Genomic DNA, 13,826 nt, shown 5'->3' with positions numbered 1-13,826 from the left:
GACAATTCTGGTTTATTTCTTTAGTTTTGTCCATGTTTATTGCTTCACTGTTTTTATGTAAACCATTCAGAGAGGTCCCCTTTAAAAAGTACTTTAACTAATGGGTAGGGTAAGCATAATTCAACAATGTGCCAGAGTTGTAGGGATTGTGATTAGACAGAACCCACTTCTGCTGCGAGAACTCACCTGCCAGTTGATCACAAAAATCTACCTACCAATCTGACAGAAGAACTAGTCTGTGGGCTAAGATCTGCTGCAAAGAGCCAAAAAGGGGGTGGATAAGGTTACGCTAAATGCGGATCTGCTCTAGTCCAGGAATACAGCCACAACACTGAAACAGTTAGGCTAGGGTGAGAGTAGGCCTAAGTAATTCCAACACCCTTAGGTAGGGAAGGGACTCAGCACAACTTCACTTGGACTAACAGTATTGGTTCCACTGGTCTTTGGTCATCTTGGCCCAATAAGAATGAATTCTAATTAACTTTAAAAAATAAAACACCAACAACAGCAGGGCTTATCTGCTCCTGGCTGAAAGGTTTTTGAACTGATTAGACCAACTGCAGTGCTGCCAAACAAGGAAATGGGATTCTGTGGAACTGTAGCTCTTGTAAATGGGCTGCGAAAAGCCAGTCCCTCTGGCCACAAAACACTGCTGGAAACACCATGTAGCTGCAGGAGCCCATGCATGGCTGTGGTGGCACTGTGCTCCAGGTATGTCACTTAGCAGGTGGGCTCAGTAAAAAGTTGGTGAAAATGTCTTTCACCAACTGGTTTCCCAGCTGTGGCTGTTTCTTGCCAGGGATGGTCTGGCCACCTGTTTTGATAATCTCCTGGCTGGTTTCCTCTTACATGTGGGCCTCCCGCAGAAGCCAATTTATAGATTTGAATTAGTGCAGAATTCAGCCACTAGAACATTAAGTGGTATGACCAGAACTATGCATGTCATAATAATTTTTTAAAGGAAATGAAGAAAAGGATCTCACTGACTTTCTTGTCCAATTCAAGATACTGGTACAGTATTAAGTAGCTTGAGATCCAAAAATGAGGGATTGTCTCTTTCCATATTAATCTGCTGGTGAAATGTCAGGAATAAACTCTTCCATAACACGGCAGCACAGCCCAAAAACCCACAAAAACTATGTATATTGGCTGTGAAAGCCTTTGACTTCACTCTACTGAGATACTTTAGCAGAGACAGCTGCTTAACAACAAAAGAAAAGGCTTTCTCAACAGTAGTAAGCTGGTTTTGGGATGCTCTTCCTCACACAGCAAAGCAGCTATGCTGCAGTCTTCACTTCTCAGCAACAAGCAAGAATGCATTTTTTAATCTAGGCATTTTAATTTGCCTGAAATTTTGTTTTAATTTTCTCTTTCAGTATGGTATTAACCCGCCATCATTCCAACATTGGCCTGAAAGTCTAAAAAGAATGAAGAGAGGTATATAAAGGCTTTCATTAAACAAATGTTTATACAGATATGAAAAATCTCTACCATTTCTCTCTATCAATAGCTTGTTACAAAGATAAAGGCTTTCAAGTAGACCAGGATGAAAACAAAACAAAAAAGATCAGCCATGAAGAAGACAAAAGAAAGACCTGTAGGGAATTTCAGTATTTTGTGTTTTCTTTTCAGTCAGAACAGTCTGATTGCATTCCAAAAGTTTCCTTCATAACGGTATTCTTTGATACAGATTTGGGAGTGAAGAGAGATAGATGTTGTTTTCAAATGCCAGAAAAAAAACATTTTCTCTCCTGCACACAAAAAAAGTGGAGAGACAGGTTTTCTATGAGAGAAAGCCATTGTAACTGCATTTACTCCTTTGGTACTTAATCCACATTTAGGGCTCATTTCCACCAGAGAATGAATTGATTTCCTGATCAATTTATATGTGTGTGGTTCAAACTGCGAACCATTTCAGACGTGACTGTGTTCAGTTTGATTCGTGATAAAACAAATCCAAAAAACTTGCTTTTTTCAGATGCTAGTATTTTGGCGGTTCTTTTGGGAAAAAATCGATTCAGCAGAGTGTTTTTTGTAAAAAAAAATTAATTCAGGGGAGTGGGAATGATGGTTCTGATTCACATTCGCAAACCCTCACCTTCCAGAGCAGGGTTCTGCTTTTAGGGACCGGTTTTGGGGCTGCTGCCTGGAGGGAGAGAGCTGGGTGTGGGACCTCTCTAGCCTGACAGCCACCTCGAAGAAATCAGGGCCGCTCAGCTGGCTTAGTCTCGCCCACTCCTCCGGAGGTCTCTCTGGACAGGTATTCTCTTCCTGGCTCCTCTCCTCCCTCCCTGCTGCCTTTCTCCTCCTCCTCTTCCTTTCTGGATGTGATTTCTGGGGCCGAAACGGGGCCAGGGCAAGGAAGCCCCAGGCCAGCTTGCAAAAGAGCTGGCAGGGGAAGGAGGAGCAGAAGGAGACGGAGTGCTGTTGCCGCCGTCACTGCCATGGACATAGACGGTCCCACAGAGGGTTCCAGCAAGCAGCGGCAAGGCGAGGGGCACACCAGAGGGCAGCCCATCTGGAGGAAGTGGAGGAGGATCCTCTGGGGCCCAAGCCTTCCCACCATGCCACCACCCCTCCTCTATTGTTGTTGTGTTCCGTCAAGTTTGTTGTGGGGTTTTCTGCAGGTTTGTTCAGAAGGTTGCTTTTTCTTTCCTTCTCCTCCTCTTCCTCTCTCCATGGCAGCTGTTTTTCCTCTCACGAAAAAGGAGAGAAAAGGGGGAGTAAATGGCCCCAGGGAGATTTGATCACAAAATAATCCAGTTTCCACACCGGGTTATTTTGTTGTGGGAATAAGCCCTCAATGTTTTCTACATGAAGGTTCAGTTCAATAGCAGAGTTCAGGTTTTGTAGTCTCAGTTCCAACCCCTAGCTTCTCAAATTAACAGGATTTCCTTTGTTCACAGCTCTTTGCTTTTTGAACTCAGAGTTTTAGTCAGAAGAGGCCAGCTTTGGCTAGATAGACCAATGATCAAGCTCGTTTCATGTATCACAGCAGAATGCAATTCCTCTCTTAAAGGGAATGATTCTCCATTTACTATCTCAGGAAAAGCGAACTCATTCAATACATCAGAATGCCCCTCTTTGCTTCCCAATGGAGACTGTGTGACTCCTACTGAAGGTCTGCATTCATATCCTGCAGAAACATTATTTAACAGTGACAATTTGTGTCACCCAAAGTTTCACTAAAGCACCAGTGGAGCCTGTGCTAGCTGATGAAAATCTAATGAAGACAAAGGTGATTGGAGACAGATTCTCATTAGTTTGCTTTATGAGCTGCTCTAGATTGGAGAGTGGTGACAAGCAGGGCTAAATGATGCCAGGGAAATCACATTCCATTTGAAAAGAAATAATAAACAATCTCAAATGGCTGTTAAGGGGGAAAAGAACCAACACCAATAGAAAGAACAAAAATTTCCTAGAATAAAGGAACAGCTAAGTATCACCAAATAGCAGGAGGCCCTACCATATTTGAAACTTCTGTGCTTTGAACAGCAAATCAATCAACTTCTAGATTAAAGCCAATTTCAGCCAATGGATGCTAATCTCAATTTGTTGGGGATGAGACAGAAGGACATGCTAATTTATATTTTGAAGAGATCCTGGCTACGGCATGTTTGTAACAGGAAATTAAAAGAAACTGGACAGCTTTATCTTAGAACATTTCAGAAACACTTTATTAAGCTTTTATCTTATCTCACATATATTTCATTATCCCACATTAAAGAACTTGCACTGGTTTCTGATATATGAAAGCTTATGTACATCTAAAACTGTCGTTAGCTTGGGACCAGGATATTCAAAGAACTGCCTTCTTTTATTTCTCTTGCCAATATGTAATGGGTTAAGTGCTGATTTGGGGTCGTATTTTGCAAAATGTAAGCCCCAAATAAAGAAATACAAGTGTCGGATTAAAGTATAAAGTCAGAACATCTCCATGTTAGACAGTATGCTAACTTTGCCAGTTTCATGCACGGAGCCCAGCAATCAGAAGGAGACAAGAGGGGCCTCCAAACAGATAAAGATTAGCTGACAAATGGCAAAGGACTCTTAATCCCCCAGTCTAAAATAACAGAAATGATTGGGAAGCCACATACATATATTTCACTCAACATTGGAGAACATGCTCCATAGCCTATTGCTGTTTAAGATTCAATTGATGAGTATGGGAGTCAAGGCTTAGAGAAAAAAATACTGTATTTTATGTCTTTGCTTTTTGTCTCTATCCAGATCTATATACATACATATATATATACACTTTCTGATTCAAATTGCTGCATCTATAACTGTACATTGACAGCTTTAATCACAAATTCTTAATCTCTGAAGAACATCTGTAGGCCTGAAGAGTTAGCTTTGTATAAAAGGTAAAGGTTTGTGATGATACCATAAATTAAGAGGCTGAAAGCTTGGGTCGTCTTTTGTGGATTTTGGAAGTCACATTGGTATGTGTGTGCTATTTGGCAATGCAAATATGTGGCTGAAGATCCTGATCTCCACACATACAATTCTTGTTTCTAAATTACTATGCCAAGGGCTTCAGGGCTTCTTTTAATACCAAGCAAGAGACTGATTTGTTTAAATCTGATAAAGTAGATTTAGCTACACTGCAGACAACACATCTTAATCTTGTCCAGTTTGAATGTATTAATTCTTAATTGAATTAGGTAGAATTAAAAAGAAACAGTCTTAACCCTAATAATTCTTGTCCACATGGAGATTTAAAGTGTCTCAACCAATCCATTTAAATTCACAAATCCATTTAAACTATCCATTTGTAGCTGCTTCTAAATTTTCTTCGCTGAATCTCACATTCCTCCCAGTGGGCTTGTGATAGATAATGCCTGACTACAAGAATCACTTTTTGAATGTTCTGTTGCATTTGGGAACAAGGCCAGCTTTGCCACCAATAATTTTATCATGCCTTACTCCACCATCTTGCTTGATTTGAACTAACAGCTAGATAACAATTTCTGATAAGGACAACAGCAAGTAGGGACTTTATCACATGGGGATTCAAAAGGCATTATCCAGGGGAAGTTGCATGATCACAGGTAAGATTATCACATGACGCCACAATTAGAGAGGATTTATCTGGGGAATAACCAGGGAATAACCAACAACACATCATTCCTGGGGAAATCCTGTGGATGATTTGTTGCTGGTTATTTCCTGGTTATTCCCAGGATAAGCCCTCTCTAATCACGATGTGTGTGATAACCTTAGCTGCAATCGCGCAACTTTCCCTGGATAATGCCTTTTAAATCTCCCAATTTCTCCCATGTGATAAAGTCCTAGGAACACTGTGCAGGTGCAAAAAAATGATATCACAGATTTGGTGCTGTCTGTAGATGGCTGTCTGGTATATGAATCATCTCAGGTGCCTTGTTCAGAGTGTGGGTTACATTAAAAGATCTTCATCATTCTAGTCCAAGGTGTTTCTAAGTAGCAACCTGTTCTGAATGCCAAAATTCAGTTTTGAAAGAGGAAAAAACAAAGAATTCAGGAAGCACATGCCAAGTGGGCATTTCTCACCATGGCATAAATATGTCAGCCCACAGACCAGCACTAGGTGTGCCTTTTCTCCTAAACCCTAAAATTTGTAGAAGCCTTCCCAAGCCCTCCACATGTGTTAGTCTACAGTTGCCATTACTCCCAAGCTAGCCACCCCAATACTGGTATGGAGAACAGATCAAACCAGCTAAATAATAGAGAGTGTGTGATAATGATACCTTTCCTACCTATTTCCCCTTTCCATCTAAATCTTGAAGAAGATGTTTTAATTTTCAACTACTGTTTGGTGTCAGTAATGGACCAGACCAGACCAGACCAAACCAGATCAGACAGAAGGAAGGAAGGAAGGAAGGAAGGAAGGAAGGAAGGAAGGAAGGAAAGAAAGAGTGTTGTAGACAGACTGGGTACAAAAGCTGTAGACATTCAACAGCCATTTAAAACAAGTCCATTTCTCTATACAAGTAAAAAAAAAACTTTCCTAAAAGAATCTCAGATTTTAAAGCACAAATAACCAACAAATAAGTGGCCTAATGTAAAGCAACTTAGGGCCCAAATAAACAGGTCAAAATAAAGCTGCTTCAGGTCACTTTGGAGGTATGCTGTTTAAATGATGTATGCGTCCTAAGAGTCCGGAAGCCGTGCCAAAGCCACGCTCCACTCTTTTGGGCCTCTTAAGATGCATGTGTCATTTAAAGAGCATACCTCTAAAGTGACCTGAAGCAGCTTTATTTTGGCCTGTCTGTTCAGGCCCTTAGTTTCTCTGATTAAAAGTTTTCATTTTTAATAGAACTGTGTCCCTGGTTTCTATCATTTGATGAAGACAGCAAATCTACAACCTTTGTGTCAGCGTAGGAAAAATCCAACTGTACTCCCCATATTTCCATTTAAAATGTACTTTTATGCTGTGTCTTCCATTGGCAGATTTATGAGCCTGATGCTGCAGGAGAGATACAAATGGAGGTTTCCCCAGAAATTCCTCAGCACAGAAGCTCATATAAACCAATCAAATCTAAAGCTGAATGCACTCGAAGAATGTCCTGAGAGTCAAGACATTTCCTGAGTTGATTTCCCAAGCAGAAGGAGGCCTTTGAAAATACTTCCTCAAATACATAGACTAGCACAAAATTTTAAACTGAAAAAACAGGAGCAAAAATGACACCTCGTAGCTGTAACCATCATTGATTTTTACAATGTGACAATGCCGCTCCATTAAGAAATATGGTGAGATATGTTGGGGAAGGGAGACATTTGATTTGCGGGAGACACATGGGGGTTATGGTACCTTTCTCTATTGCACTTGTTTTCTGTTTCTGGCAGAGTGGTGGTCCAGAAAGTACAGAATCAATCTGGTTGGATGGGAACCTAAGTCCATTCTTGGGGTCATCCCAAATTTGCCATTGCACTATGCTAATCAAAACTCTTAGTGTAAACCTGTATAATCCGAGGCAGTCAGCCCAGTGAAATAACCGATACAGAAAAGGGATGGCTACAGAAACTGGTTAGCAATTTAAACTGCAGCCTCATTAAGCGGGAAGCAAGGGTGCAATATAGATTCCCCAGGAGGCTTGGCAGAGAAGGGATGGGGAAGCAATTTACTACAGATTCTAGGACCACAGGCTATTCAAACATCTTTCCAAACAAAATGCAGACAGTCACTAAAAGCATGTCCTCTGTTTTTCATCTCATATGCTATTACTTTTACAGTTGTATAGTGGGCCCTTGGTATTCGATGGGATTTGGTTTGAGGACACACACACAAAAACACACATCTGTGGATTCCAAAATCTGTGGATGCTCAAATCCTATCAAATACATTTGCATAGTCAAACGGTGTACCTTATATAAAATGGCAAAATCAAGGTTTGCTTTTTAGAATTTATATATATATTTGAATATTTGAAGCCATGATGTTTGAAACCATGGATAAAGAATCTGTAGACAGAGGGCTGACTTTATTTATAATCTATATATTAGGCTTATAAATTATCATTTGCATGCTATGGCAGGTTTTTTTATTGTGACATTTCTAACTTATGGTGATCCTAAGGCTCATGGGGTTTTATTGGCAAGATTTGTTCAGAGGTGGGTTTGCTTTTGCCTCCCTCTGAGGCTGAGAGGCTTCAGACAACCACAAGGAGACTTTAGATATATTTGGGGAGGAGGGGGGCGTTCCCTTTTTTTCCCTTTCAGGTTGGGGAAAAAAACTTAGTGCAAGGACATAGAGGCTAGAAGCAAATTTTGTGGGATATATGCAAGGATGCTATAGCATCTGTAGGGTTCTAGGCACTGCTTCACTTTCTTTAAAAATTAAGCATTTCATAAGGGATTTTCTCACACTGGTAATTTCACACAACTCTATGCATGTTTACTCAGAGTGAGGTCCCACCACAGTGTTCACCCCCATGTAACTGGGATTACCATTTTATAGCTGGTCCAGTATCAAAATTGTGTCTCTCTACCATTCCAGTGTGTTACAGTGTGGAAAGGCTTCCTTTAGCTTTTGGGATATCTTGGGAAGAGAGAACAAGAGCCGGAGAAAGGTTAGCATGAAGCCACGTTGATGTTTAATGTTGTTTTGAACAGTGTTTTGTCTTATTCAGTAAGAGTGCACATACTATAATAACTGAGTATAGCACAGAGTTTCTCTCTTTGACCAGAAAGGCGCGTTCAAAAGATCCCTATCCAGCAATGAAGTTCATTAATGACCTTGGATCAGTAACCACCTCTCACTCTTGCAGGGCTCTTGTGACTATGAAATTTAAAAACTGTGTGTAGTTTGCCTGCCTGGAGAATGAAGCAGGAAGGCTGGGATAAAATAAAATAAATAATGCATTCTTGTGGATAAAATGTAAGCCACACAAAGTACAGTCGGCCCTTCTTATACACGGATTTTTTATACACGGATTCAAGCATACAGGGTTTGAAAATGTTCCAAAAAAGTATAAAAATTTACCTTGATTTTCCATTGTTTATTAGGGACACCATTTTGCTGTGTCATTATACTTAATGGGACTTGAGCATACACGGATTTTGTTATACACGGAGGATCTTGGAACCAAACCCCAGCGTATAACAAGGGTCCACTGTATTTCTCAAAAGAGAGAAAAATGAATTTTAATGTTCGTAATCCCCACTCAGCCATGAAAACCCACTGGGTGACCTTAGGCAAAGTCACACTCTCTCATCCTCAGAGGGTGGCCATGGCAAATCCCCTCTGAAACCTGCCAAGAACACTGTTCCTTAGGTCAGGAATGACTTGAAGGCAGAAACACACACAATTGCAACAAATCCTTTTGTAATTTAGCATTTCAATGGGTTTTACAGATGGGAATGCTCCCTTCTGCCATCCCATTCTTCTTTTCCTTTTCCTTTTTTAAACAAAAGACTATTACACATTCTTTGTAACAGATTTTATAAAACTGCCACTACAGCACAAGTCCTTGATTTATACATGAGCCATATATTCCTTCTCTACAAGGCAATTCATTATTCATGCCACATTGCCCATCCTAACTTCTAAAAAGGCAGGCAATTTTCTTGGGAAGGAACAAAACAGCAACAAGCAAAAGCCCCAGCTAAAGCACTCCCTCTGTCCCCAGGGGGAAAAGCAAGAGTGGGCAGTGGTGGGGGAAAGGGAAGAAAACAGCTGTATGCAAAGGACTGTAGGAGCCTCAGCCTTCCCAACCTTCTTAAGGAGGACTAGGCAATCTGGTGAGAACTAGCCTGGCACAGTGGTTTGAGTCTTGGATTGTGACTCTGGAGACCAGGGTTCAATTTCCAGCTGTGCCATGGAGACCCACTGGGCGACCTTGATCAAGTCACACTCTCTCAGCCTCAGGGGAAGGCAATGGCAGACCTCCTCTGAACAAATCTTGCCAAGAAAACCCCATGGTAGACTCCTTTTAGGGTTGCCATAAGTTGAAATGACTTGAAGGCACACGGCAGACAGACAAAGGCAACCTTGTGGGCAGCTGTTTTAAAGACCAAAGAGGATATAGCCCTCAAACAGAATGATCAGACATCCACCTTTTCCAGTACATGCCCTACATTTCAACCTTTCTGTCCAGGAGGAATTCCAAAACGTCCTCCATTTTGAGCAGGACCAAGAAGGCTGAATTTATATTTGTTTTGAGCTTTTATTTGGTCATACCCTCCATTCTTCTCGAATGTGTCCAGCATTTTGCAATGCCTTGTTCTACTTTGCGATGAGGTCACATCTGCTCCAGTTGAGAAACTGGCGCGTGTCCAAAGGAGGGTGACTAAAATGGTGAAGGGTCTGGAAACCATGAAGCCCTATGAGGAACGACTTAGGGAGTTGAGGATGTTTAGCCTGGAGAAGAGAAGGTTAAATACTTGAAGGGATGTCATATGGAGGAGGGAGCCAGCTTGTTTTCTGCTGCTCCAGAGACTAGGACCCGGAGCAATGGATGCAAGCTCCAGAAAAGAGATTCCACCTCAACATTAGGAGGAACTTCCTGACAGTAAGGGCTGTTCGAACACACTCCTTCCTTGGAGTGTAGTGGAGTCTCCTTCCTTGGAGGTCTTTGAACACAGGCTGGAGGGCCATCTGTCAATGGGAATGCTTTGACTGAGAGTTCCTGCATGGCAGATTGGGTTGAACTGGATGGCCCTTGCGGTCTCTTCCAACTCTAGGAGTCTATGATTCTATGCTCACTCTGTTCTCAAGACCAGCAATGCTTTCTCTTCTCCACTTTTCCTGCCATTACACACACACACGGGGGGGGGGGGCTTTGGGCAGCCAGGTGGGCGTCTTTCCCCCTTGCCAGCCATCCCTCCAAATTTCTCCCCCCCCCCCTCCTGCCCTTCTTTGTGCTGCTTTCCCCTTCGGTCGCACAGGGGGGGAAAAGGGGGGGATAGGGTAGCCCCTTCCCAGCCACCTGCAATGGGTCTTCCTGAGCCAGATCCCGCAGCTTCAACGCCCGGAGGAGGGCACTTCCAGGAAACCGCCTCTTTCCCCCCAAAGCCTGCTCCAGGGAAGGGAACGTTTTGGGCCCCATAGAAAGCAAGAAAGAGGCCGCTGAAAGCATCTGCGGAAACCTCCACAGCAAAAGGCTGACCAAGCAAGCTATGGAGGGGATACAAGGGCTCCCAAGCGCCCTCGCAGAAGAGTTGTGTGCTCTTGAGCATTGCGCTGCCACTCTGGAGTCCAGGGTTCAAATTCTTGCTGGAGTGTTTTCCAAAAGCCCACTGGGTGACTTTGGGCAAAAGTCCCACTCTCTCAGCCTCAGAGGCCTCTGGGCAAGTGCCTTCAGAGGGGCTCTGCCACTGCCATCCTCGGAGGCGGAGAGAGGCACTCCATGGCTTTCAAAGAAAAATCTGAGCGGGGGTTTGAACCCTGGTCCTCCTTCCCCAGAAGGAGAACCCAGGAAGGCTGGCAAGGGAAGGCAGCCCCAGGAGAGCCAGGCGCCAAGTTGGCCCAAGGCCACCCTCAGCGAACTCTCTGGGGCTGCTAAGCCGGGGCCAGGGGCTTCCAGCCGGGAAAGAAGAGCAAGGCTCGGACGGAGGACACTCGCCCCGCGGGGAAGCGCCTAAGGAAAGGTCACAGAGGAAACCAACTAGGGCCCAAAGGACCTCTTTGTCCCGCAAATAAGAAATCTGCCCCCCTCCATGAAATGTCCTTCGCTCCCCAAATGTCTAGCATCGCAGAGTGGGATGCCCTTCGGATTCAAAGTAGGGTAAAGGAGAGTCCACCTCGACATTCAGAAGAACTTTATGAGTATCTGAGTCTCCTTCTTTGGAGGTCTTTAAACAGAGGCTGGAGGGCCATCTGTCAGGGGTGCTTTGAATGACCCCCGGGGGTCCCTTGAAGGATTCATAACCGCGGATACCCCCAAACCCTTCTGTTTGCTGTGTTCGCATTCCCTCGGTTATTCCGCCTGTCTTTTTTTTTGGGGGGTGGGTGGGATGTTGAACGGTTATCTCTAAATTGCATCCAGAATCTACACACTCCCCCCCACCCCTCAAATGCCCTTCTCGATTCGGGGTGTTACTTTACTTTGCCCCAGGACTAACGGAACTGTCCCCTGTCTCTCTCAATGCGGGGCTGAAGTTTCAGGATCCTACAATGCTGGAAAGGTGGGCGGTTGAAGGACATTTCCTGGGGGGGGGGGGCAAAGTTATTATGAAGGGAGAAGTGGTTGGAGCGTTGGGCTCCAACTCTGGAGACCCGGGTTCGAATCCTGGCTCGGCCAGGGAAGCCCGCTGGGGTGACCTTGGGGGCAAAAGTCCCACTCTCTCAGCCTCGGAGGAGCCTCTCTGGAGGAACTCGCCAAGAGAGGCCCAGGTCGGGAACGACTTGAAGGCACACGAGAAGCAGAGCACCCACAGGCCCCCAGCTTCGCCCCCCAGGACAGCAGGAGGCCCCGCCATACAGGGCGGCAAAGAGGGTGGCAGCCAGCAGAAGCAGGAGGACGCGGAGGCGCCCTCCAGAAAGTGCCCCTTTCCCCAGAGGACCGACGGGGCTGAGCTCGTCCCGCTCCCCCCAGAGACAACCCCCCCCAAAAAAAGCAATGTGAAGAGGCGCCTTTTATGGGGAGGAGCGGCGGCGGCGCCACACTTACCTGGCGGGCGTTTGGTGCAGCCCTAATGGCAGCCACCGCCAACTCTGCAGAGGAGCGCGAGGGGGACCGGCTTCCCTCCGCCGCCCAGCCCCGCCGGCATGCTCCGCTTCCCCGCTTCTTTTGGCCTTGCCTGGCTGCCTCTTCCTCTCGGCAGAAGGGAGCTTGGGGGGAGCAGCAGCCGAAGACTACAGAGCCCAGCACTACAGAGCCCCAACACACCCACCAGCCAGAGACACGCTCCCTCCCAGCTCCCTCCAGCTCCGTCCCTCCTCCGTCGCCAGTGAGGGGCAGCTCTTTTCCAAGGGGAAAGGGGGACCCAGTGGATCCCTCCTTCCAGGAACTGGAGGCTGGGGGGCACCCCCTCACGACCCCAGGGGCCTTCCTGCCTTCCTGCCTCCTTCCCTCCGTCTTTCTTTCAAGCCTGCTCTTCTTCTTTCTCCTCTTCCCTGCAATGCCTGGACACAGCCTTTGGCGCGCACTCGCCTCTTCCTTCTCCCTCTTTCTCTCTCTCTCTTCTCGCTTCCAGCAGGAGAGATATCCTCCTCAGTCACAAGGAGGAGGGTGTCTATGGTATGGGGGTGGTGTGTGGAGATGATGAGAGGGCGAGGAAGAGCCCGGACCCTCGTCCTTCACGCCGCCTTTCCCGCCTAATATCCTGGCCTGTGCCTCTCTCTCTCTCTCTCTCCACTCTCTCGTCTCTCTCTTTCTCTGCACCAAAGAGGGACTTGCTACCTTCCTTGTTTATTCAAGCAGGACCTTCCAGAGGACATGATGGGGGACAGACCCAAAAGAAACGTTCAACAAAGACTCAGGGAAATGCCAGTTGAGTGCTTCTCGGCAAGGTGGCCAGGGGCCAGAGGACCAGGCACCCCACATGGGGGACCTGCCAGGAAAAAGCAAGCAAGCAAACAAACAAACACAGAGGGCTCACACAAAAAAAAGCTTTTTAAAAAAATCGTAGAAAATTTTATTATTATTATTATTAGATTACATTTTATGATAAAGTGCTGAGGTTTACACAGCGCAGTACATAAAACAGCATAAATAAAGCAGTGTACAATCTAGAAAATGGAACACAATACAAAATTAATGCACATATCATTCAACAACAAGGAAACTCAGGTTTCTGAGTCAGGCGAGGGTGACCAGAGACGTCCTCCTCCACCCCCCCGTCCTCCTTTCAGCCTTCTGCCCAGAAGGAATTTCAATACATACTCCATTGGAGGCAGGACTAAGAAGCATTCGTTTGATTTAATTATATTTGTATGTATATTTATATGAAAATATCTATTTCATATATTTATCTTTATGATTTATATGCCAGTGTTTTGAGCTTTTCCTTAGTTCCATACTCCATATTTTTCTGGAAGGGCCTGCTGTTTGCGGTGCCTTGTCCTCCTTGATTGGTGGTAAGGACAGCTGTCACCCTAAAATCATAGACTCATAGAGTTGGAAGAGACCCAAGGCCATCCAGTCCACCCCATTTTGCCATGCGGAACTCACACTCAAATCACCCCTGACAGGTGGCCACCCAGCCTTTGTTTAAAGACCTCCAAAGAAGGAGACTCGAGCAACCTACTTCACTTTTTGAGATTCATAAAGTTCTTCCTAAGTTGAGGTGGACTCTCCTTTACCAGGGAGTGTGTTCCACTGTCTAACAGCCCTTACTGTCAAGAAGTTTTTTGGTTTTTTCCTAAGTGAGTGAATCCTTTTCCATGCTTGCATCTATTG

At 45.0% G+C, this 13,826-nt stretch overlaps 1 protein-coding gene across 3 annotated transcripts in view; it reads right to left on the bottom strand.

Annotated features, from left to right (window-relative positions):
• The window catches only part of SYT12 (synaptotagmin 12), an 84,979-nt gene extending 72,499 nt beyond the window's left edge, over positions 1–12,480 (bottom strand). For 2 of the 3 annotated variants that reach the window (XM_042465525.1, XM_042464684.1), the window contains exon 1: positions 12,096–12,480. The gene's annotated coding sequence lies outside the window, so the exon portion shown is untranslated. Of the gene's footprint in view, positions 1–10,412; positions 10,437–12,095 lie in introns of those variants that run through there. The other variant, XM_042466351.1, reaches the window with a different exon arrangement.
• Positions 12,481–13,826: the final 1,346 nt, after the last annotated feature.

Source organism: Sceloporus undulatus, chromosome 1, assembly GCF_019175285.1.
Source record: "Sceloporus undulatus isolate JIND9_A2432 ecotype Alabama chromosome 1, SceUnd_v1.1, whole genome shotgun sequence".
NCBI lineage: Eukaryota > Metazoa > Chordata > Lepidosauria > Squamata > Phrynosomatidae > Sceloporus > Sceloporus undulatus.
The sequence above is the reverse complement of the archived record's forward strand: the minus strand, read 5'-3'. Positions and strand labels throughout refer to the sequence as shown.